Consider the following 24,181-nt stretch of genomic DNA (forward strand, 5'->3'; position numbering starts at 1 on the left):
AAATAAATAAATAATACCCAATAAGACCTTCAGGCCCATATTTGCTGTCAGTGGCTAAGGGTAGGAGCATATATGAAGTAGAAGGCTACAGTTGGAAAAAGTCTGGCAGTCAGGATATGACTTGTTCTACACTTGCCACTAAGTAGCTAATGTAACACTTACAAACATCATTTAACTTTTTTTTTTTTTTTTTTTTTTAAGACAGAGCCTTACTCTGTTGCCCAAGTTGGAATGCAGTGGTGCAATCCAGGCTCACTGCAACCTCCACCTTTGGAGTTCAAGCAATTCTCCTGCCTCAGCCTCCCAAGTAGCTGTGACTACAGGCATCCACCACCACACCAGGCTAATATTTATATTTTTAGTGAAGATGGAGTTTCACCATGTTGGCTGGGTTGGTCTTGAACTCCTGACCTCTAGTGATCTGCTGCCTCGGTCTCCCAAAGTGCTGGGATTACAGTCATGAGCCACTGTGCCCAGCCCATATCATTTAACTTCTAAAGGCTGTAGCTACTTCATCTAGAAAAGGAGTTTAGATTAAATGACTTCCATTATCTATTTCAGTTCTAAAAACAGAAACAAAGTATATTCTTTCATGGCCTCTGATGTCAAAAGACTTTTGTAGAGTCATGTTAGGAAAGAGTAGTGGCAACATTCATCAAGCTTCAGCTCTAATTTCTAACAAGGGCTCTGCTGACAATCACCTTAGAATCACAAGCCAAGTTAGGATACAATTAACATCTCTAACAAAGTAACCCAACAAACCAAATACTTCTACTCAAGTCCTTAGTGCGCTAATTTTAGAATAAGGGGGTAAATCACAAGAAACATTCAGTCTCAGAAAACATGCTCCGTGGAAGGGGTCTGCACCTATGGCCCATCACCCACCTATTTGTATTAATAAAGTTTGCTTGAGCACAGCCATGCCCATGTTTACTTGTTGTCTGTGGATGCTCCTGCATTACAAGAGTGGGGCTGAGTAGCTGTTAACAGACAACATGGCCCTGCAGAGCCCAAATAATTAACTGCCTGGTTTTTTGCAGAAAGTTTGCCAACTCCTGTCCTAGGGAACCAAAAAATGCATTTGGGAGTGGTTTTAAAAAGTTTTGGCTAATGTTCACAAAAGAATGCCCCAGAAACTATTAAATACTCTATGTTTCAAAAGTATCAGGCTGGGAGTGGTGGCTGATGCCTGTCATCCCAACACTCTGGGAGCCAGTGCAGGGGAATCACTTAAGCCCGGCAGTTTCAGACCAGCCTGGGAAACAGCTGAGACCTCATCTCTGAAAAAAAAGTAAAAAAAATTAGCCAGGTGTGGTGGTTCACACCTGTAGTCCCAGCTAACTCTCAAGGCTGAGGAGGAAGGATTGCTTGAACCCAGGAGGTAGAGGTTGCAGTAAGCCATGATCATGCCACTGCACTCCAGCCTGGGCAACAGACTGAGAGGCTATCTCAAAAATAAAAAAATATTTACAAAGTATCAGATAGGCTTGCTATCTTAGATTTTTGTAGTCAGAAATACCTAGAATTGTTTGAATTTCAATTGTGACAATTAGTTGTAGAAACAAGTTATTTAAAAACCCCAGTCTCAGCTAAAAATGGAATTTGAGGCTGCAAAGATGACAATAGATCATAACATAAACTGCATGGCGTACAGTCTAGAACAGTCTTAGTTTCCCACAATTTATTAAACCCCAAAGAAAGAAAAGATGGGAGAGGAATGCACTTTCACAAACCGGTGAATGATGGCTCCCAATGATGACTATAACATTCTCAAATGAGAGAAATTAAAATTAAGAAGAACAAGAAGAAAAAAAACTGGCCCTACCAAAAGTTTTTGCAACTAGGGACTTAGCCTGAAAAATGAGATATTTTTAATAGGATTTTTTAAGAGCATGGAGGAGAGAACTAACAAAAAGAAAAAAAGAAATATTGTTCTACTCCACTTTGATAATGGAGTGGTAGGAGTTATTAAGAAATTATTTTAGGCAAATAGAAAGGAAAGGGGGTCCTTGGAAGGAAGGTTTTTCACAGCTCCAAAAATGTTTCTTGTCTAGCATAAAAGCCCTTGGTCTTAGACTCCAGCTGGCAACCGTTAAGATGCAAATGCAAAGCCGTTATAAACTGGATTCACCCAACTTAATGATTCCCACTGTTGTCCTCTTGCCCTCGCTCCCACATTTGCCTAACAGCATGGCCTCCCTCACGTATCCCCATGAGTGTAAAACATCAGGGTGCCCTGCATATGCGTCTTAAAGGACGTTGTTTTATCTAACTCAACTCAAAACAAAATCCTGGTGTTTCTCCACTCATCAAAGCCACATCAGTAACAAGGCACTGTCCCAGGTACAAAGGAAAAACAAATATCATTCAGCTAGAATTCTGATATAACTTTAACAAAGGCTATACATTAAATGGGGCGCTGGGCTCAATAGCTCAAGTCTGTAATCCCAACACTTTGGGTGACCAAGGCAGGTGGATCACTTGAGGTGAGTTCAAGACCAGCCTGGCCAACATAGTGAAACCCTGTCTCTACTAAAAATAAAAAATTAACTGGGTACGGCAGTGGGCACCTGTAATCCCAGCTACTCGGGAGGCTGAGACATGAAAATTGCTTGAACCTGGGAGGCAGAAGTTGCAATGAGCCAAGATTGCACCACTGCACTCCAGCCTGGGCAACAGAGTGAGACTCAATCTCAATAAATAAATAAATAAATGGATAGATGGATAGATATAGTAATTATCTTTTTAACCAAACTTGTAGTTTTTGTACTCAAGTTTTAATTGGATCTAATTTTCAGATCACACATATTTGCTCTCAAGAACCTGTGTTTTTCATTGGATTTATTAAATGTTTTCATTTTTATCGTGATCTACTTCCCATTAAGGCAAGAACCGTATCTACCTTGACTACCACTGTCTCTCCAGTGCCATCTCAACTGTATGGAATCTGGTACAAACTTTAAATATCCACAAATGAAGAACCTGCTCTCAGACTGAGCAGGGGCTCATCCTGCCATCTAGCGGTCCACATGAGTAACAGCTCCGTTAAACACAGTACTAACTCTAGAGGGCAGGTATGCTTCATACAGTCACTACTTTGGAAGAGAAAAATATAAAGATAATACAGGAAGTAACAAGAATAGGTAAAAGGTAAAAGACTAGGATTACTATCACAATTGGTTCCATCTCCTACATCTTCTAGAGAACTATGCAGTGATTACTGATATCCAGAATAATAAGCATGAGACACTGTCACATTAGCAAAAAATGTATCCCATGTTTTGGCTTCTCTGGGCAGGGACATTCAGGTTTGCTGAAGTTGTACCCACAACCACCCCTTTTCCCAGGTGCTCTGTCCCAGGAAGGTGGGGGCTTTATGTTTAAGTCCCTGATGGGCTGCTGCCTGTTTTCAGACATCCCCTGCCCAGCGAGGACATCTAGTGAGACAGTCTGCCTGCAGTTGTCTTGCAGTTCAACTTCCCAGCAGCTGTGTTTACACTGTGAGGTTGGAACTTCTCAGCAGCTTTGTTTACACTGTGAAGTTGAAACCGCCTACTTCAACCTCAGCCGACGCCCCTGCCCCCAGCGAGCTCGAACATCCCAGGTCCAGCTTAGGCTGCTGTCCTGGCTGGGAGAACCTCAAGCCAGTGGATTTTAGCTTGCTGGTCTCTGTGGGGGTGGGACCCCTGAGCCAGACCACTTGGCTCCATGGCGTCAGCACCCTTTCCAGGGGAGTTAACGGTTCTGTCTCGCTGGTGTTCCAGGCGCCCTTCAGTTGGAAATGTGGAAATCACCCACTTTCTGCGTAGATCTCACTGCGAGCTGCACACTGGAGCTGTTTCTATTCGGCCATCTTGCCGCCCACCTTCTTAGGGTTTTTATTTAGGTGTAACAAGCTTTTAAGAGCATATGTTCCATGTTACATGAATTTACATGAAGGCAGAATTAGCAAAATGTTTTCAAATTCTAAACTCTTCAAATTTCCTCAAAAATTAAAAGAAATTATTTTGTGTAACATAAGAAATTTTTTGTTTAAACATTCATTTTAGAATACTGTATTTTAATGTTAATTTTAAAGAACTCAGTGTTCAACTATGTAACAATAGGCTTTATTTTTCTATTTTAGTATGTAATACAAGATATTTAGCTTTCTTTAACTTGCATAAAAACTTATAAAAATATAATGTTATAAGTGACATGTTTTATTTCTGGAGCAAACACCATGTAGTTTGAAATAATTTAAAAGTATGACATGAAAATATACAAAAATGTTTAAAGAATCTGATGCTCAAATTCTTAAGATGTGGGCTATAAAAATTAACTTGTTAATTTTAAAATGGAGACATGAGATGCTTGCCTTTAAGCGTATACCATCTGGCATTTTACAAGAGATAAACAACACCGTAGCGTTTGACTGTCAGAATTAACTGCTGGATTCACAAAAATTAAATACAATCTTGGTGTTGGGTCAAGGTTTTAGTGACCTGGGACGTGACGCACAGTGGTGTGTGTTTACGTCAGATAAGCTGTTCAAGCAAAACCATGTTTAGTCCAGCAGTCACCTTCATGTTGTCTATCTTCAGAGGGAACAGAAGGACAAATGTTAAGTGGAAACTCAAACTTTTCGGCCTCACAATCTAGTTTCTGCTTCTGTCATTGGATTCTGTACTTTTATTTTCTTAGAGAAATAAAGAGCATTCTGGGCTCTGTGTTTGCTATCAAATGTGAAATCAGGACTCTACTTGGGTCAGCCCAAGGCATCCCCTTTAAGAAAGAAAGAATGTACCATATCAATACCCCTAAAGGCACCACAGGGACAAAAGAGTCCAGCTAAAATCTCAACAGGTGTGAGATGTGTTTCTTTTCAATGAAATGTGGTAGTGAAGAGGAGTTCATAAATTTTTTTAAAAAGTGACAATCAATAACCTGAGAATTTTTTATACCTCTAGATTTTTTTTTTTTTTTGAAACAGAGTCTTGTCCTGTTGCCCAGACTGGAGTGCAATGGCAGGATCTCAGCTCACTGCAACCTCCACCTCCCGGGTTCAAGCAATTCTCCTGCCTCAGCCTCCCGAGTAGCTGAGATTACAGGCGCCTACCACCATGCCTGGCTAATTTTTTATATCTTTAATAGAAATGGGATTTCACCATGTTGGCAGGCTGGTTTTGAACTCCTGACCTTGTGATCCCCCCACCTTGGCCTCCCAAAGTGTTGGGACTACAGCCATTGCACCCAGCCACCTCTAGATATTTTTTCCAGATTATGAAAGAATAGACCACAGTAAAGGTATGTCTATCAGCAAGGCCTGTACATCTCTCAATTTACAAAGTCTGTAAATAAAGAAAAAACGATATATGTAAATAAATATTATTTGACCTTCACAAAGAAGGAAATCCTGCCATTGAGACAATATGGATGAACCTGGAGGACATTATGCTATGAGACACTCCAGACTCAGAAGGACAAATACTTGAGATCTCACCTATCTAAAATAGTCAGACTTGTAGGATCAGGGAGTGGAATGGTGGTTGCCAGGGACTGGGAGTGGGCTGGGTGTGCTGGGGTAGAATGGGGAGATTTTGGTCAAGGGATATCAAGTCAGTTATACAAAATATAAGTTTCAGAGATCTAATATATAGCACTGTAAATATTGTGAAGAATACTATTGTACACTTGACATTTGCTGAGCCAGTAGGTCTAAAATGTTCTCATCACATAACACACAAAAGATGGCAACTATGTGAGGTGATAGATATGTTAATTAGCTTGATTGTGGTGATTATTTCACAATATATTTGTGTATCAAGTCATCAATTTACACACACCATAAATATATACTTTTTAATTGCCAAAAATCAAAATATTAAATTTATGATCAAATGCTTGGACCTAAAATAAAAATACATTGTAAGAAACAAAACAATAACCAAAGTCTGTAGGAACAAAAAAGTTGCTTCTTCATAATGAGATTCTGCTCATTTGATTATTTATATTCCTAGATAATTTGTACTTAATATTAAAAAGAAAATGTAAGATTTTTTTTTCCTGCACATTTTTTTGGGAATATCTAAAAACATGGTAAAACTAGGGATTAAATTGTTGAAAAACGTGCGCTTTGAATGAAGAGACCTTCCAAACAGGCTTTGTGTGAGCAACATGGCTGTTTATTCACCTGGGTGCAGGTGGGCTAAGGCTGAAAAGGGCATTAGCAAAGGACAGTGGGATAGGAGTTGGTTTTATAGGTTTGGGTAGTTTTTTGGGGGGGAGGGTGTTGCAGAGTAAGTTCAGTTACACTGGTGGGGGGTAGGGGCAAGGAGTATACAAGTTCAGTTACAATGGCAGGGTTGGGTGAGAGGTATTTACATTATCATAAGAACATTTAAGATGGCAGGGTTGGGTGAGGGGCTTGTGAGAAGCTCAGCTGGGTGATCAGGGACAATGGCTAATGCAGGCAAGGGGTGGGAGACTTCAGCCGGAGGCAAGCAGGACTTCAGACTTTCAGGCTCCAGGCTTGCCTATGGAGACCTGACATAAATTTTAACAATTTTGACATAATTCCTTCTGGTAATATCACCCACTTGCATTATTAGTAGGTCTCAAACTTCAGCATATATAAGGAAGACCTCGAGGCAGGCAGTGGTTTATGGATAAATGTCTAGTAACTAGCTTTCTGGTGGAGAACAGAAAAGCCCTGATTTGTAGCATTTGCCAACTTCCATGATGTAAATACTTCCACCACAGCAAATTTCAGTCTACCGTTGAATGTGAAGCCAAATAGCTCACTAATTTCTAAAATTCCTGGAATTTTAATAATAATCTGTTCCAGAGAGTTGATACCTCCCAGCTCCAGGATACCATTATCTGGAGGGCTTGTTAAAGCTAATATTTCTGAGCTCCACCTCCAAAGATTCTGATTCAGGAAGTCTGGGGTAGGCCTGGAGGATCTGCCTTTTTAAATAACTTTCTGGCCTCTACCAAGTGGAGGATGCTTGCAGGTGCACAGATCTGTCTTAGAGCAGCATTTTCCAAATTTGCTCAGTGGAACCCTAGCTTAGTAAGTGTTAATAAATGTTCCAGAGGGGGGGAAAAAAGACGTTAACACTGGGAAATGCTAGGGCAAGCAAAGTGAAGTAGGCTTTCTTTAATGTATGACTTTTTAGGCCTTAATGCACCCTTCTGCAATGTGAAACATGAAGGAGAGGATTTTGACTGCTGTATTTCAGATATGTATTTGATCCTAGAACATTTTCACCTAGCATGATGTTTTTCAAAATACGATTAGTATTTACACTTTCTATATGTGAAATTAGAGTTAGATCTCAGAGTCACGAGACTGTATAAACAAATTCACGTTGACAATACTAGGCAGGAGGTAAATGCTGTCCTGCTTTCAGAAGAAGGATTAAACTCAATGAGCAGTAAATAGAAAGCCCTTTATCTAAGTCCTGCGTAAACTTTGCCACCTTTTTCAATACCAAATTGAGGCTGGGGAACAGATACTCAGCTCCTTAGCATTCTTGAAGCCTCTGTCTAGAGAAATATGAATCATTCAGTTCCATAATTTCAGAGCTGGAAGAGATCAAGAGGTCATCTGGTCCAATCCCCCTTTTCAATGCATGAGGAAATCAAACCAGGGAGTTGAGGTACCTTTCCCAGAGCAGGCTAAGACTTTCTAACACCATCCGTTGCTCTTTTCACTATATTAAAATTTCTTCTCTTTCCTGGAAAAAGTTCAAGACTCCAGCTGCCTCTGATGCCTGTTTGAGCAAATAGTTAGGGGGCCAAAAGTCCAAAGTCCTACTCAGAGCTGTTTCGGAATAATCCTCTTAAATTCAACTGGATATCTGCTTCCTTTGAAATTCTGATTAGTCGAGGGTGTTTGATTCTGATAACCCACCAGGGAGGAAATTATGCTCTGAGGTCCAGCAGCTGCCAGAAGCAAGCTGTCAGCCTAATACCAGCTTTCTTTCTCTCCATTTTATCAGCAAAGCAGCTGGGAACAAAGGCATGGAGGGTAGAGCTGGGTGAGGAAACACAACACCAGCGAAAGCTGGCATGTGCTGAGCTCTGTTGCTGAAAGGGCTATGAAATTTTACGACGTTGCTTAATTAGAGTCAAATATAAACATCAAACAAAACAAAACGCCAGTGATGTGTGACAATAGGTTATTAGATACGGGTTACCAAAGACAAAGCGTTCCTTTGTACCCTTAAAACATCATTGTCCACTACTCATTTTATACCTATTATGCCATTGAAATGTGATCTGAAAGGGTCTGGTTGAGTTCATAAAATGGAATAATTATTCTCTCATCTCTCTCTCAATGCCCACCCGCATCCTCACATATAAGCCACAGGTGACTCAGTAAGTGCTAAGAATGGCGTTGAGGTGATAACAGTGTTAAAATTGACAAGGCTCACTACTTATACACTTTCCACTTATTTATTAGTCGCATTGATTAAGCGCCAACTATGTCCCAGGCACTGTGCTGCACTAGCAGGATTCGACAATGAGCAGCAACGAGCCTGGTTGGTCCTTGCTGTCAGGAAGCTAGGAGTCTTGTGTGGGAGACAGACCAAAAGAAAAACAATTTACAAAAAATACATAAAAATATCAACTGGGATAGATGCTTTGAAAACAAGGTGCATGGTGCTGTGAGTGTATAACACGGCATTGTGACCTAGACTAGTGCGTCTCAAACTGCATGTGCTGAAGGACCGCTTTTCCCCTCAGTCTGCCCTGGACTGATACCAGCATACAAATGTGCTGCATGTGACTGACCACATGAGTCTGACAACACCTGAACTGCTCTTTGCCCTGTTCAACAAGGGGAGTCTACTGACCATGTGCTTGGATGTCATGGTAATATTAAAACACTGTAGCACTTTCTAAATGCTTATTTCTCAATTTTAACTTTTATCATATTGGAAACAGTTTGTAGATTGGCACCAAAGTATGGATTGCACTTTGAGCAGCTCCGACCTAGACTGTGGAATCAAGGAAGTCTTCCTGGAGGAAATGGTTTTTGCCTAGTGTTCTGTGATGAATGTATGATCACTACGACCATCATAGATCACTGTGATGTATATTGAAGGGCAAATAGGCAAAATCGAGATGGGAAGGAGAATTCCAGGTAGAGACAATCCAGATGAGGAGTATGGCTGGAGCATGCAAATAGGTAGTTAGTCAAGATGAGTTCAATGGGAAATGCCATGCCAGGCCTATGTTATCTTTGTGTTTTCTTTATGGCAAAGAGCAGATTTTGAAAGTTTTTAAACAGCGTGATTTTATTAGAGTCGAGGTGTTCAGATCACGTTGCTGCCGTATTGACAATATACTAGGTGTGTCAGTCTGTTCAGGCAGTTGTAACAAAATACCACAGACTGGGTGGCTTACAGACAATAGACGTTTATTTCTTACAGTTCTGGAGGCTGTGAAGTCCAAGATCAAGGCACTGGCAAATTAGGTGTCTAGTGAGGACTGGCTTTATGGTTCATAGATACTGCCTTCTTGCTGCATCCTCAGGGCAGAAGAGGCAAGGGCTCTCTTTGGGGTCTCTTGTATAAGGATACTAATCCCAATCATGAGGGTGCCACCCTCATGACCTCATCACCTCCCAAAGCCCCACCTTCTAATACTATCACCTTAAGGTTTAGGATTTCAACATAGGAATTTTTGTGGGACACAAATATTCAGACCATAGCAGGAGAATAAAAGTGAAAGTAGGGAAACCAGTGAGTAGACTATGGCAGTAGTCCAGGTAACTTAAGCCAAAGGGGCAGTGGAGGTATAAGAAGTGGGAGACTGAGGCTGAGCGCATTGGCTTACGCCTGTAATCCCAGCACCTTGGGAGGTGAAGGTGGGTGGGTTGCTTGAGTCCAGGAGTTAGAGACCAGCCTGGGCAACGTGGAGAAACACTGTGCCTATAAAAAATACAGAAATTAGCCAGGCATGATGGTGACTGGCTGTGGTCCCAGCTAGTTGGGAGGCTGGGGTGGGAGGATCACTTGAGCCCAGGAGGTCAAGCCTGCGGTGAGTGGAGAGTGCACCACTGGAAGTGGGAGACTGAGATTGAGAACATAGGATAGGATTTCTGGTGGAGTGGATGTGAGGTTGAAAGAGTGGGAAAGATCAAAGAGGACGCTTCTGGTAGCTGATCATCCCAATATTCCATTCTAACGCAGACAAGGAATATTGCTCCCTTTCTGTTCAGGACAAAAAGAGTTCCTTTATTCCTAAGGAATTTCCTGGCAGGGAATGGCAGTCCATTTCCCAAGTCCTTCAGAGGCCCTACCAATACTTTTAGATGTGCTTCACAACTGCCATTCTTTCTCCAATTAACTTTCCGTTTATGGAACTAAATGACTTCTCTCTTTGAATATAAATTCTCCTCTGTAGTGTTTCCTCAATTTTATTCTTTAAAACCTTATTCTCACTTTGGGAGGCCGAGGCGGGTGGATCACGAGGTCAAGAGATCGAGACCATCCTGTTCAACATGGTGAAATCCCGTCTCTACTAAAAATACAAAAAAATTAGCTGGGCATGGTGGCGCGTGCCTGTAATCCCAGCTACTCAGGAGGCTGAGGCAGGAGAATTGCCTGAACCCAGGAGGCGGAGGTTAAGATGAGCCGAGATCGCGCCATTGCACTCCAGCCTGGGTAACAAGGGCGAAACTCCGTCTCCAAAAAAAAAAAACAAAAACAAAAACAAAAAAACCTTATTTTATAAATATTAATTAAGCACTCAATGAAAAAGGAGCCTCATCAAAGAACGTATTTGGGAAACACTAAGCTAAACGAGAGTCAGGCTGTTTTTTTCTTCAGTGCATGACTTTGCAGAGCATTTAATATGCTAATATGCATCTTCGGTTTCCAAGAGGGGATAGACAAAATACATTGTTTACAAAACTTAGTTATGAGTTCCTTTTTGCCAGGAGCATTTACTAGGCTAGTGTTCTATGAAACCTTCGGGAAAGGATGCCGCCTGGTGACTAGAGCAGCCCTGTGTTCAGCATTGGACATTTGGTTCTGCTTCACATTTTTTTGAAAGACAGGGTCTTGCTATGTTGCCCAGGCTGGAGTACAGTAGCTATTCACAGGTGCGATCCCACTACTGATCAGCACGGGAGTTCTGACCTGCTTTGTTTCCGACCTGGGCCGGTTCACCCCTCCTTAGGCAACCTGGTGGTCCCCTGCTCCCAGGAGGTCACCATATTGATGCCGAACTTCGTGCAGACACCCGATCGGCATAGCACACTACAGCCCAGAACTCCTGGACTCAAGAGATCCTCCCACCTCAGCCTCCAGAAGAGCTGGGACTACAGGCACATGCCACTGCTCCCAGCTCTGCTTCACATTTTGAGGCAAGCAGAGGTGTTCATTGGTTTGTCATAGGACAATCTAGTTCCATTCCCTAAGGCACTTTTACTGAAAGGCTAAGTAAGTTTTTTTACAATCAGCAATGACCCTCCCTGTACCTGACTAAACTTGCAATTCTAGCTCTGTGATAAGCATTGCTGTGCTAGCTCTAAGTGTTGTCCTGAGGACAACATCCTGTGTCTGTCTGGGGGCAATGTGCCCCACTCAGGCAATACATGGGAAAGGAGGACCTGGGGTACTTCTTTGATGAACTTAATTGACATTGGTGTGAGAGCAGTCCATTTTCCATTTAGCTGACTGGGAAACAGCAGTAGTTATAAATGATAGCTATGTCTGCAGAGGCTGATCTTCTCTTCATCCTCTCTTCTTCCTAGCTTTTGAGGGTAACCAGGGGAGCAGCAAAGAACAGCGTTTTCTTTATCTGGTAAATGGGTGTCATTCATTAGCAGGTGTTACGGATCCGGGCCTCTCAGATTTGAAGGTGCACGGCAATTCCCTGGGGATCATGGTAAATGCAGATTTCTGGGCCTCACTTCTAGAGATCCTTATTTGGCAGATCTGGAATGAGACATTGTCATCTGTAGTTATTTTTATCTTTATGCCTTTACTCCTATATACTTGAGTTCATTTCCTAAAATTAAGAACTATTTTCTTAAATAATCACAGTACAGTGATCAAAATTAGTAAATCAACCTTGTTAGGAGAGTGCTATTAGATCTCATTCTAATCTCTCTAATTAATCACAATCATTTACTTTCTAGCAAACCCTCCCTGAAAAAAAAGTTCTGCCTCAGGCCAAAGGGGCCAGATGTTCGATGTTACCAAATTAGCCTAGGCCTAAGACAATAGGAAACAATGGAATATGGTGGAAATTGTGGCTAATTCTGCTGAGTCCCCTGCCTAAAGACATTTACATTGAAATTTCTCAAACCCACAATACCAGCCTATGTTGTGATCTTGCATGTACCCCACCTTCGGCTTCTCTCTGCCTTGCCTATACCTGCTACTATGTCTTTGCAGCTTGAGGCTTCCTAAGCTATGTGATTTCCCTGTCCACAGCCCTCTCACTCCCCTAACAGAATACCCCACTGTGCCAGGCAACACAGCCATTATGCCCATGAGTCAGTTATTATGCCCATGAGGCAATCTTTGATCCATTCAGACAAATGGATAAATGCTGGTTAGAAATGCCAGGTGGGCTTGTGAGCGTTTAAGCTTGTTAAATGCAGGACAAAATATTGCATTTAAACTAGCTGCTGCAATGCTGTTGAACCGGTTTTTGTCAAGAAACACTCCCTGAAAACTAAGGAGGTGGTTCTGGTAGCTGGTTAGAGTCAGATATCATCCCAGTATTCAGTTTCCTAGGAAAACAGCAGCCGATAGCAACACAATATAGTTTTGATTAGATACAACTAAAAGAAATTGCCTTCCTTCAGAAAGGCATTCTCTTCCCTTGTGTCTTGAGGAAGTTGGCTAAGCAGACAGGTTCTACTTACTAGAACCTTGGCCATTAAAGCCACATTGCTAGCATGCCCATTGATTTGGTGATTTAATTCCGAGAGAGTGACCTTATTGTTAATTTCTTAGAGGGCCTCTCCCCGACGGCTTCCAAGTACCATCTGTGGTTCCCAATTAATCAGAATGACTTCCTTGTCACCTTTGCTCCCTTTCCCCGATACCCCATCTTAATACCAGGCAATGGTTCTGGAAAACAAAAGACATTTTCGGTTTGAATTATGTGTGTGGCAGTGGAGGGTGGCTTCATGCATGCACACTTAGGAAAATTGTTTGATTATTTAAAACTATGCTCTTTCTATGTAATGATCCCAGGCATCGAATCAATGCCAGGGCACTTACTGTCTTAGAACTTTATTGAAGAGACATCTAGTGGGGCTGAGGCAGAAAATTGTCACTCTGAATTCTGCATCATCGGGGCTGGAGGATTCAGTGCCAAGAGGGACCTCTAGTGTTCTGCAAAGGTTCAGACTTGATAACGTGAAGATTCCTTAGACGCCTTTTCCTATTTTCCATGTGTCAAAGAAGAGTGTATTTTTATTCAAAATTTGACACTCTGTCTATGAAATAAAAAGGCATAGCCTATTCATAATTTCTGTCTAGGTATTTTTAAGTTGATGAATTTAAATAAACAAAATGTTTTCCATGGAGTACCGGGATGCACTGTTTCCACAGGCCTATCATAACACCAGATCTTATTTATTGTGCTTTCTACAAACTGGCACCAGGCTCAGCACTGCACATGGGTTGCTTCTTCTTCTATTGTTTTTTTTTTAGAAAAAAAATATGGTATGATGTTGGCTCGCTGCAATCTCTGCCTCCTGGGTTCAAGCTATTCTCCTGCCTCAGCCTCCCTAGAAGCTGGGATTACAGGTGCACACTGCCACACCCGGCTATTTTCTGTATTTTTAGTAGAGACGGTGTTTTGTCACATTGTCCAGGCTGGTCTCAAACTCCTGATCTCAGGTGATCCACCCTCCTCGACCTCCCAAAGTGCTGGAATTACAGGCGTGAGCCACCACGCTCTGCCAGGTTGCTTCTTTTAATCATTATTAATTGTACTCTTATTTTTCATTTTTCCAGTGAAGACTGTGAGACATATGAAGGTGAAGTTACCAAGTGTAGATAACTCTTAAGGGGCAGGACCTGACCTTGGTCTTATATCTCCCTTAATTCCAAAGCCTGTTTCCTGATCTGGCAAAATTTTATCATAAATTTGAAGGGTAGATTGAAAGGTCACCCTCCGTCCTTCCCTGCCTCTCTCCCCCTCCCCCCTTTTTTAATCCTTTCCTTTCTTCCTTCCTCCCTTTTTTTCCTTCTAGTTTCCTCCTAAAGGGAAACGTATTCTTCCTTCCAGTCTTTATTCTCCCAAACTAGCAAATATATCCATTTTCCATCAGAAGCTTGGTGAAATTTGCAGAGGGAGTGGATGTGTTTCTGTCAGGGCTACACTTGGAGTGGCATGTTGACGACTGCCGGGAATCGGCATGTTTTGTCTTGACATTGCTAAATAATCTCCCACATGAAGTCAAAGCAGATATTTCATATGTCACTGCTGGGTAATGGCTTTTCTTGGATTGTATCCAATTCAGAGAATTGAAATTGTTTTATTTCCCTGATGAAAACTGTTATTTGGCCTATTAAAAGCTAGAAAGCTTTTAAATTACTCTCTTAGAATTTCTATCTCAGCTGAAGTGGTAAATCTGTTTTAAAGAACAGGTGCTTTTTGCTAAAACAGAGACATTGTGGTTAGGCAAATCATTTGTTAGAAGTTGAACATTTGGAAGCCTTTAAATTTAATATAGTGCCTGGAATCTCGTGGCTTCCTCAATCATGAGTGGTTTTGTTTTGTTTTGTTTGTTGTTGTTGCTGTTATTTGTTTTTTGCTTTTTGCTTTGTTTTGTTTCAGGTTTGAACTGAACCTAGGAGGAAATTTTTTTAGGCCTTTTGTTTAAAAACATAATTAGGCCATATATGGGGAGGTTGTGAATTGGGTGGTTGAGGGGACACTCTACACAGATCTTGACCTTAGGGCATAAGAAACTCTTCTGTCTGCCTAGCATCTCACTGTTGGAAATCCCAGCCTCTCATGTCTGTGGAGCTGTCACACACATGGCCATTTTCTGAAACAACTGAGCATTTGAGCCAGATTGGACAATCATGCTCCGTCCTCCCCAATATTGTGATGTGTCCTGCAGTGGGTATCTAACTCAACAAGAGGCATTTAGAGTCATTTCAGAGTCACTGATGTCAGGGTGGCACTGAGAGAGTCATTCTGAAGATTGCAGGATCAAAGAACCATTTAAACCTGAATCTGCAGAGATAATTTGTGCTGCCCAGTGTAGAAACTTTGTTTAGGGAAGAGAGAAGCAGAGCCTGAAGATGAAGAGGAATCCCAGCCTGTAATCCCTGAACTAGAAACCTACTTTTCAACTTTTCAGTTGTAAGAACCAGTACATTCCCATTTGTGTCACACTAGTTTGAGTTGGGTTTTGTCACTTGAAATTGGAAGTGTCCTGATGAATACAACAATATATGTAGAAATTCCTGGTTGAACAAACAGGAAGTGAAGAAATAGGATTCACTAACCCTTGATATTGATCCTCTTCTAGGGAGGATCTCATGAGGGCCGGTAAATGGTCTCCTGGTATCAACTGTGAATGAATCAAGACTTGTTTTTGTTCCTACTTCTCTGTCAATGTGAAATCCATATGAAGTAACTGAAAGTTGCTTAGTCAGTCTTCTGAGTCTTCTCCATCACCTGCTGCAGGTCACTTCCATATAACTAAAGAGAGAGTTGTTCTGACCACAATTTTAATAAGAATTAATACTTTGGGATGCTTAGGTGGGCTGATCACTTGAGATCAGAAGTTCGAGCCCAGCCTGGGCAACACAGTGAGACCCTGTCTCTGCAAAAAATAAAGAAATTAGCTGGGTGTGGTGGCGCATGCCTGTAATCTCAGCTACTTGGGAGGCTAAGATGGGAGGGTGGCTTGAGCATGGGACGTTGAGGCTGCAGTGAGCCATGAATTGTGCCACTGCACTCCAGCCTGGGTGACACAGCAAGGCCCTGTCTCAAAAATAAATAATTAATAAACACATTTAGTGATATTTAATTCTTTGAAATTGAATTGCACTGCATTGGTTCCCATACTATTTACCACCAAGAACAAGAACAATTTTTATTTATTTCTATGTGAAAGAGTTTCTTTACAAAAACATCACAGTTGCTAAATAATAAGAACTTTGCTTATTTATATTTATATATAAAATAATATGATATTTATATATTATGTGGTTTTGCCCTAGGAAATAAACACATATAAAGGAATCAGTAAGAATTGCTTATCATTTGCTAAAAATAGCTTTCTACACAGAACTGATATAATTCCTGCTGTGAAGAGCAATCTTTAGAATAATGTTATAGTTTTTGTTAGGATTTTTGCAATATTGTATATATTGTGAATATAAATATATTATAAATATTGCACATGAAATATATATATATATATGTATGCAACTCTACCTTTGGAAACCCTATATCGGGCACATCTGACCTATTATACACTGATATTAAGTACTAAGAAGATGAAATGACATAGACCCTGTCGTATTGCAATTTATAATTCAGTTTATAGAGGAAAAAAATAACCCTTTTTCCTCTACCCTCTTAGGTTCCCAGGAGCACTGCAAATTAGACTGACAAAAGACAGATTAGCAGGAGAAAAGGCATACAAAGAAGCTAATAGGCCGAAAGGCTTATCTACCATTTTAAACAAAGCCTGATAAACTGTGGAGATTTGACAGGAAAGAAAGGGTTTGGGGCTTTGAAGAGTAGTCCATTACGGGAAGGTAAGTATTTGAGGAACACTAACGAAAGCCAAGGGCTGTCTTGGCAAGGTCTCTTTGTTCAGGTCCATCTCAGTGGTGACTTTCTGTGTTCTTCATGGCCTTAAAAATTCCCTTGGAGAGGCAATTTATGGCAGTCCTCATTTCCCAGGAATTTCTGATTTTAGTCAGATTTTTTAAGAAAGAGAAGCTCTGGAAACACTTCATTCTGCATCTGTTGAATCTCGAAATAGTCCTTATGCCATAGTGGCATATTTTGGGGTGGCATATTCCCTTCAGGTTTCATTCATCTCTTCACCAAAAGTTTATCTACTGCTTATCAACCAAATTTCATTGAGATACGACGTTGATGGACACATGGCTTCTGCTCTCAAGGAACTTGCAGCTTGATCCCCAAGACGCTTACATTTCTGAAAGTAATGCAACTCTCAGGCTGTTATAACTAAATGCTGTAATAGGATAGTATGTATTTTACACATTAGAATAATTAGGTTTCCATGAGAACACTGCCATAGCCCCTGGCCAACCTGCTGTGCTCAGTTCCTCCTAGCTCCTATGACAATAGAGGTAATGGTGACACAGCATATTCACAGAATGATCACCCTTACTCAGCAGCAACGTGACCAGCATGTGTTACGGACCTGTGGGGAAGGTAGTGGGATACTGCAAGAACCAGGACGTTACATACAGGAGGCATGGTTTGTCACACACTGTTTTTTAGATGATACAAATTAGTTATACTGGATTTCGGGGTGATACAGTTGGTGTTAGATGAGGCTGGGTAGGGCCTCATTCAGAAGCTGTTACTGGAAAGGGGTCCTGATCCAGACTCCAAGAGAGGGTTCTTGGATCTCGCGCAAGAAAGAATTCAGAGCGAATCTATAGAGTAAAATGAAGGCAAGTTTATTAGGCAAGTAAAGGAATAAAAGAATGGCTACTCCACAGACAGAGCAGCAGCAGGGCTGCTGTTTGTACATTTTTGTGGTTATTTCTTGATCATATGCTAAACAAAGTGTCGAGTATTCATGCCTCCTCCTTATGGACCACATACGGTAACTTCCTATTGTTGCCATGGCATTTGTAAGCTGTCATGGTGATGGTGGCAGTGTAGCAGTGAGGATGACCAGAGATCGCTCTTGTTGCCCTCTTGGTTTCTGTTTTATCAGCAAAGTTTTTATACGTGTATCTTGTACCAACCTTGTATCTCATCCTGTGACTTAGAATGCCTTAACCTCCTGGGAATGCAGCCCAGCGGGTCTCAGCCTCATTTTACCCAGCCCCTATTCGAGATGGAGTTGCTCTGGTTCAAGCACCTCTGACAAACTCACTGTAACCTCATGGGACTTGTTAAACTAACTTAATGAGAGGTCATTAGGCTGAGATGACTCTATCACCCTGCATTCCTATGTAAACAAATTGAAACTTAAGCCAATTGAGCATTATATTACCAGGGACTTTCTGCTGAGATAATCCAAATAAGGCAATATCTGATCTGAACAAATTAAATATTTTCTTTGCCTCACTTTTGCAGTCACCCTATAATAGCTTTTCTCTCTCTTGCACTTCTTTGGCAGGGCCCTGACCACTTCTGGTTTGGAGCTGCCCTGTGCATGAATTGCTGTCTCCTCAGATAAACTCTTAATATGCCAGTTTGTTTTTTAACAGATCTCATCCTGGACAAGTAAACACCAATACCACCAACCTGAGTAGTCCTTCCATGAGATACTGGGGACACTAAGAAGCCATGCCCACTGAACCATTATGTGGTAGCTTGGCATTTGAAGCAAATTGGAAAGGTGAGAAAGCTTGATAATTGGGTGCTTTGTGAGCTGACAGAAAATAAAACAAATTGTCATTTTGAAGTGTCATCTTCTCTTATTCTATGCAACAACAATGAACTGTTTCTCAATCGGATTGTGATGTGTGAGGAAAAGTGGATTTTATATGACAATCTGTGACCATCAGCTCAGTGGTTGGACCAAGAAGAAGCTCCAAAGCACTTCCCAAAGCCAAACTTGCACCAAAAGAAAAAAAGAGATCATCTTCACTGTGTGGTGATCTGCTGCCCGTCTGATCCACTACAGCTTTCTGAATCCCTGGGACTCCATTACATCTGAGAAGTATGCCCAGCAAATCAATGAGACACACCTGAAACTGCAATGCCTGCAGCTGGCATTGGTCCACAGGAAAGGCCCCATTCTTCACAACAATGCCTGACTGCACATCACACAACCAGCACTTCAGAAGTTGAACGAATTGGGCTATGAAGTTTTGCCTCATGCCTCATATTCACTCTCACCAACTGACTACCACTTCTTCAAGCATCTCGACAGCTTTTGCAGGGAAAATGCTTCCACAACCAGCAGGATGCAGAAAATGCTTTCCAAGAGTTTGTCGAATCCCAAAGAACGGATTTTTATGCTACAGGAATAAACAAACATTTCTCATTAGCAAAAGTGTATCGATCGTAATAGTTCCTATTTTTATTAAAGATATGTTTGAGCCTAGTTATAATGATTTAAAATTCAGGGTCCAAAACTGCAAGTACTTTTTGCATCAACAAGATGTGCTTCTGAGAGGCTTATTTCACCAAGCTTCTTATACAGTCATCTGTAGAATTATTTCAAGCACAGGAGGGACCCTACTTCATCCTGGGGAAGATTAAGGAAGGCTTCCTGGAGGATTGCCTCAGAACTTGCTGCAGGTGCATATTGAAAAGCAATTCATTACCACTGTCTGTAAGAGACTGTGGCAGAACAGTCTGATACACAGGTATGGTCAGAACTTTGTGTAACAATTTCTCCATCACATGTGTAGAAATCCCAAGGAAAGGAATACTCTCTCTCAGCAACCTGAGCCCTATAGCCAGGTACCTTGAATAGTGTTTCCTGAATCCTTAAAACGCACTGACTTCAAAGGGCATGACTTCCAGAGTATAGAGGTGGGTACAAAGAGCAACTCAGCTCCCCCTTTAAAATCACGTCTTGTCAAAATCCTGCAGACTTTTAAGACTTGTGGATTCATTCCTCTTTCCATTGCCATTGCAAAAGCTCATAGGAAATTTTTCTCTGTATGTAAAGAAGGAAATCATGCTCTGGCAGCTGCATCCTGAGTAATCACTTTTGAGATAAGACGATTTTTCTAGCTGTAAAGGCTATATTTGAATTTCACCAGCTGCTTTCTTAATGATTATTAGACTATTTTGATAATGGCACCAGCTTCAGGAAAGGTGGTGATGCTACCTAACCTTTCTTGGTTAAGAAATATTTTTGCATCAGGGGAGATTACACTTATTTAATGTAATCCAGATGTCTCCTTTCTCAGTGTTCCCCAATTCTGCCAGCTTCATTAATTGCTCCAACTATTAATATTCAAATAAAAATGGCTTGCACATGTAAAGGGAAACCCAGAATACTTTGTTATTCATTTTCTATGGAAATTCTGGGGGCCAGGATGGGGTGGGATGTGGTCATTTTCTTCTAGATTCTCTGATTTCGGTAAACTCTTTCACTTCTCGGCCTCAGGTAGGTTTTTTTTCTCAAAACTACACACAGTTGCTTCTCTTTTTTAAAAATTTTTCCTAAATGCCTTTATAGAAAGCATTTGTGTGTAGTTAATTTTTACAAGGGTTTTAGAAAACAGGAAGATTGCATTGCTGCAGAGCATAGCAAATTCTTTAAAGCTAAATACGGTATATCTCCATTGAGTTCTAAATGCAGATATTCTCAGCCCTTTTCATCAGTGAGAATTTCTCTTGAGCTCTCTTTTCCTGGGCCTCCAGATTTCATTTTCCTGAACCCCCATCCTCCCACCTTCTCTCATTTCCTCCCTATTTCCTCCACCAATTTATGTCTCCACCATCTCCGTCTGCCTTTAGAAACTTATTTTTTTCTTCCATCATTATGCAGAGAAACAAAGTTACCACTGGCTTCCTGGTTTTTCTTCTGAGTGATATTTCAAACTTATTTTATTTTATTTTTTTAATAGCCAAATGGCTCTTCAAAGCATTTTGCTAAGGAAAAAACACTTTCCTCTTAAGAAAAATTTCATCACCAGCATTTACACTTGATCTTAGCCAAAAGGCTGAGAAGTAATCATCAACAGCCTTTAAAATAAGATTTTGTCATCTCCTTGCTACATTAAAGTCTATATCATATCCAGACTATAGTAACTAATCAGCATTACTTTTATAGTATTGCCAAAATAAGGCTATATTTTGAAAATCACTGAGTAAGGAGACATAAGACTCAATATGGTCAGATTTTAAATTCATGTGCTTTCCATCTTTTTTGGTAATTTTTGCTTATTGTTTCTTGAGGAAGAGATTCCTTCCCACAAGCAGCCTCATTGTATTTTTCTTTAAAAGGGTTTTTTTTTTAAATTATTTTTTTTGGTAGGCATTTATTTCCAGGAAACTGGGGGTTAGCTTGAGATAGATATTAAAATTGAGGTTCTAAACCTGAGGTTGCATCTGACATGTGCAAAAAAGTCAGGAGTTTGGAAAGAGGGGAAATGATCACTTACTTGCTACCGTCTTTGCTATAGCCAGAAATTTATACTTGGAAGCAAAATCTAGAACACTGAGGCAAAGTTGTTTCTAGTTTTGAATCACAAATGTTCATTCTTGGTGTCTTGTCCCATCTCAAGACTACAAATCTATTCCTTCAAATCTTACTCGGGAAATGAGAGTTGATAAATCTCTGTGGTTTTAATGATGATAGCAATTCCATAAATTATTTAAAGTGGTTTGCATTTTCTACCAGGTCATTTAATCCTCACTCACATCACATCTCTAAGAGATATCCTTCTTTTGAAAAGTTTGCTAAGAAGTTCCCACGCAGGTCAATTTTGATACAAAGACCTATCATCACAGCAGCCTCTTGCTGGGTTCACTTCCAGCCCTCTGAAATGGGTATGATCTGAATATGCTTTAGTGGGTTGAAGAACAAGGCATGTCAGCTCCATTCCTGTGCACCAACCGGCTTGTCTGCCTCAGGGTCACCATGTGACTTTGTGTAGTGACATCATCAGACAAAAGGGATGCTTCCAGGGGGTGCTTGGGCCTGGACTAGGCCACTAGGGGACTGCCCTAGCCTGACTCTGGTCCTAAGATGTCCATCTGTTTAGCCTTACATTTCTTATCCAGTTGTTTCCTGGTTTTACCAGCTACAGATATAAAACAGGCATGTAAAATATGGTAAAATCTTAATGTCTCTGAGATCCCTTCCTCTGCATCAACAGGAACTCAGCACCCAAAAGTGTCTCTGATCATCTCTGCAATTTTCCCATGAGGGTTTTACACGTGCCCACAGAGCAGTCGGTCATTTGGTGGCCTCTCATGCTCTTCTGTTTCTTATTTTAATTCTCACATTTCTCATCTATGCATGTCCGCTGTTTTATAGTAATACATATATAGTAGTAAACATTTGCAGAGTAACTACTATGTGCTGGGCATTATTCCATAGGTCATATACATATTAAGTTATTTAATTTTTATAGCCATCCTATGAGGTAGGAACTGTTATTACTCTCATTTTACAGATAAGGAAACAAAAGCACAGAGAGGGGCCAACAAGGAAGTGGTAGAACCTCTTGGCTTTAACCATTGTGCTATTTGCATGTTAAAGTCACGTTGTAGTGCTGACTTTATCCAGAGAGTGAGAACACAGGGCTTGACAGGAGTCACGCCCAGGCTCAAACCCCAGCTCAGCCACTTTCTCCTCAGGTAACTTTGGCAAGCTGCTTAGCTTCTTTGACCCTCAGTATCCTTATCTGTAAATGGAGAAAATATTAGTACTCTCCTCATCACATTCTTTTGGGGATTAAACAGAATAATGCACGTTTGTTACATGAAATGGAGTCCCTGGAGTGTTACAAGCATGTCCATAAATGTTAGCTCTGAATATGATAGCAATAATAATTCTCCCTATAACCTTTTTGCAGATTAGCAAACTGAGGCTTGGAGAAGTGGAAAACTTGCCTAAGATTAAACAGCATTAAAGGAACAGAGGCTGTGCTTGCAACTCAGCTCTGGGACTCCAGAGTCTGCCTGTTCCAACTGCATCGTCTCGCCGACTGCGAGCTCAGTTGATGCTAAAGACCCATGGTAGGTGCTATGTGGGATGTGGTTTTGATCAAAAGATGCCCTGATCTTGTACACAATTACCTGTGATAAGAGCCATGTGTGAGAAGTTCCACCTGCATGGACTAAATGACACGTGGCTGGAGTGCTGAGCAGAGACGAATCATGTGACCGTGAGCTCAGATCATTCCTGGGTAGTCTCAAACCTTTGGCTGAGTGCCTAAATCTTCATTTCACCTCTTGCTGTGGAACTCTTGTTTTTCTTTAAACCCAAGAGTCCAACTCCACGTGTAATACAATATCATATAAATGAGGGTAACCTTGGAAGGCAGGCTGCTTGTCATACTATAGTGGCTTTGTTGCTATAATGAAAACCACATGCTTCATGGTACTTTTAGACTAGTTAATATTAGCAGGTCAGCTGCATTTTTATTTAGATATTGCTATTCCAGCTGTGCTTTTTCCGGTTATTTCAAGAGAATTCAGAATTTCTACCAAGCCATAAGCTTTTTCAGGAGAGTGGAGAACTGGAAGAAAGTGGCCAGCATTTTCCTCTCCATTCTCTGGTTTCCACATGGAATTTGTCATTGTTTTCTTGAGTCATTGTGAAAGAAAGATGTGGTTGACTCAGGGGCTTGCTTTCAAAGAGTGGTGGAACAGATAGCAAGGTGGAATAAGTGTTGAGAAATGATTGGACTTTTAGTCCTGCGGCTGAGAAAAGAGTAGAAAACAGGAAAGAGGAAGGAAAAGGGGCATGCCTAACCACCTTGCTGAGTTCTTGAAATTTACTGGAGTGATATAGTGATGATTATGATTGTTTTGAGAAAAGGAGGATCATTTCTTTCCATTCTTGAGTCCCTTTGGAGTCATCTGAATCTCTAAATTTGCTTCTCAGAGAAAGTTTTATATTTTTTGGAAAAGATCTTAAATTATTTTCTTTTCAAACTAAATTGGGTCCCTCCTTCTCTACCCAACATTAAATATCCAATGTCCCTGTGACTGGAAGAGTCCCTTCTCTTTCTGTAGAAAGAAACTGGGGCAGATGGAGAACTTCACCATCTAGTAATATCATTAAGAGCAGTGATTTCAATCCTTAGGGTAGGTCTTTGTGGACCTAAAGATTGATTGATGGGCACTTTCTCCTCTGCCCAGCAGGCTGGAGGAAAGGGGTATAAGAAATTTTCAGAGTCCCTCATAACAATCTTAAAAACAAAGACCTGTCTGCTAAGGATTAGGTTAGTTTGTGTCATAATCACAAAAGCAGCAGCTCAGACCCCTCTGTTGGTGGGAGATGGCGCTGATGAGATTTTGCTTTGGCCTATGTATTGTTTAACCAATGTATTGTGCATATATTGAG

At 41.0% G+C, this 24,181-nt stretch overlaps 1 long non-coding RNA gene across 1 annotated transcript in view; it reads left to right on the forward strand.

The window, feature by feature from the left end:
- The window catches only part of LOC135275276 (uncharacterized), an 82,840-nt gene extending 63,986 nt beyond the window's left edge, over positions 1-18,854 (forward strand). The window contains exons 2-3 of the long non-coding RNA XR_010342920.1: positions 16,568-16,745; positions 18,408-18,854. This is a non-coding gene — a long non-coding RNA (uncharacterized LOC135275276). The remainder of the gene's footprint in view (positions 1-16,567; positions 16,746-18,407) is intronic.
- Positions 18,855-24,181: the final 5,327 nt, after the last annotated feature.

The sequence above is a fragment of the Aotus nancymaae genome, unplaced genomic scaffold, assembly GCF_030222135.1.
Source record: "Aotus nancymaae isolate 86718 unplaced genomic scaffold, 86718_ANA_hifiasm-v0.15.2.pri h1tg000016l, whole genome shotgun sequence".
NCBI classification, from domain to species: Eukaryota; Metazoa; Chordata; class Mammalia; order Primates; family Aotidae; genus Aotus; species Aotus nancymaae.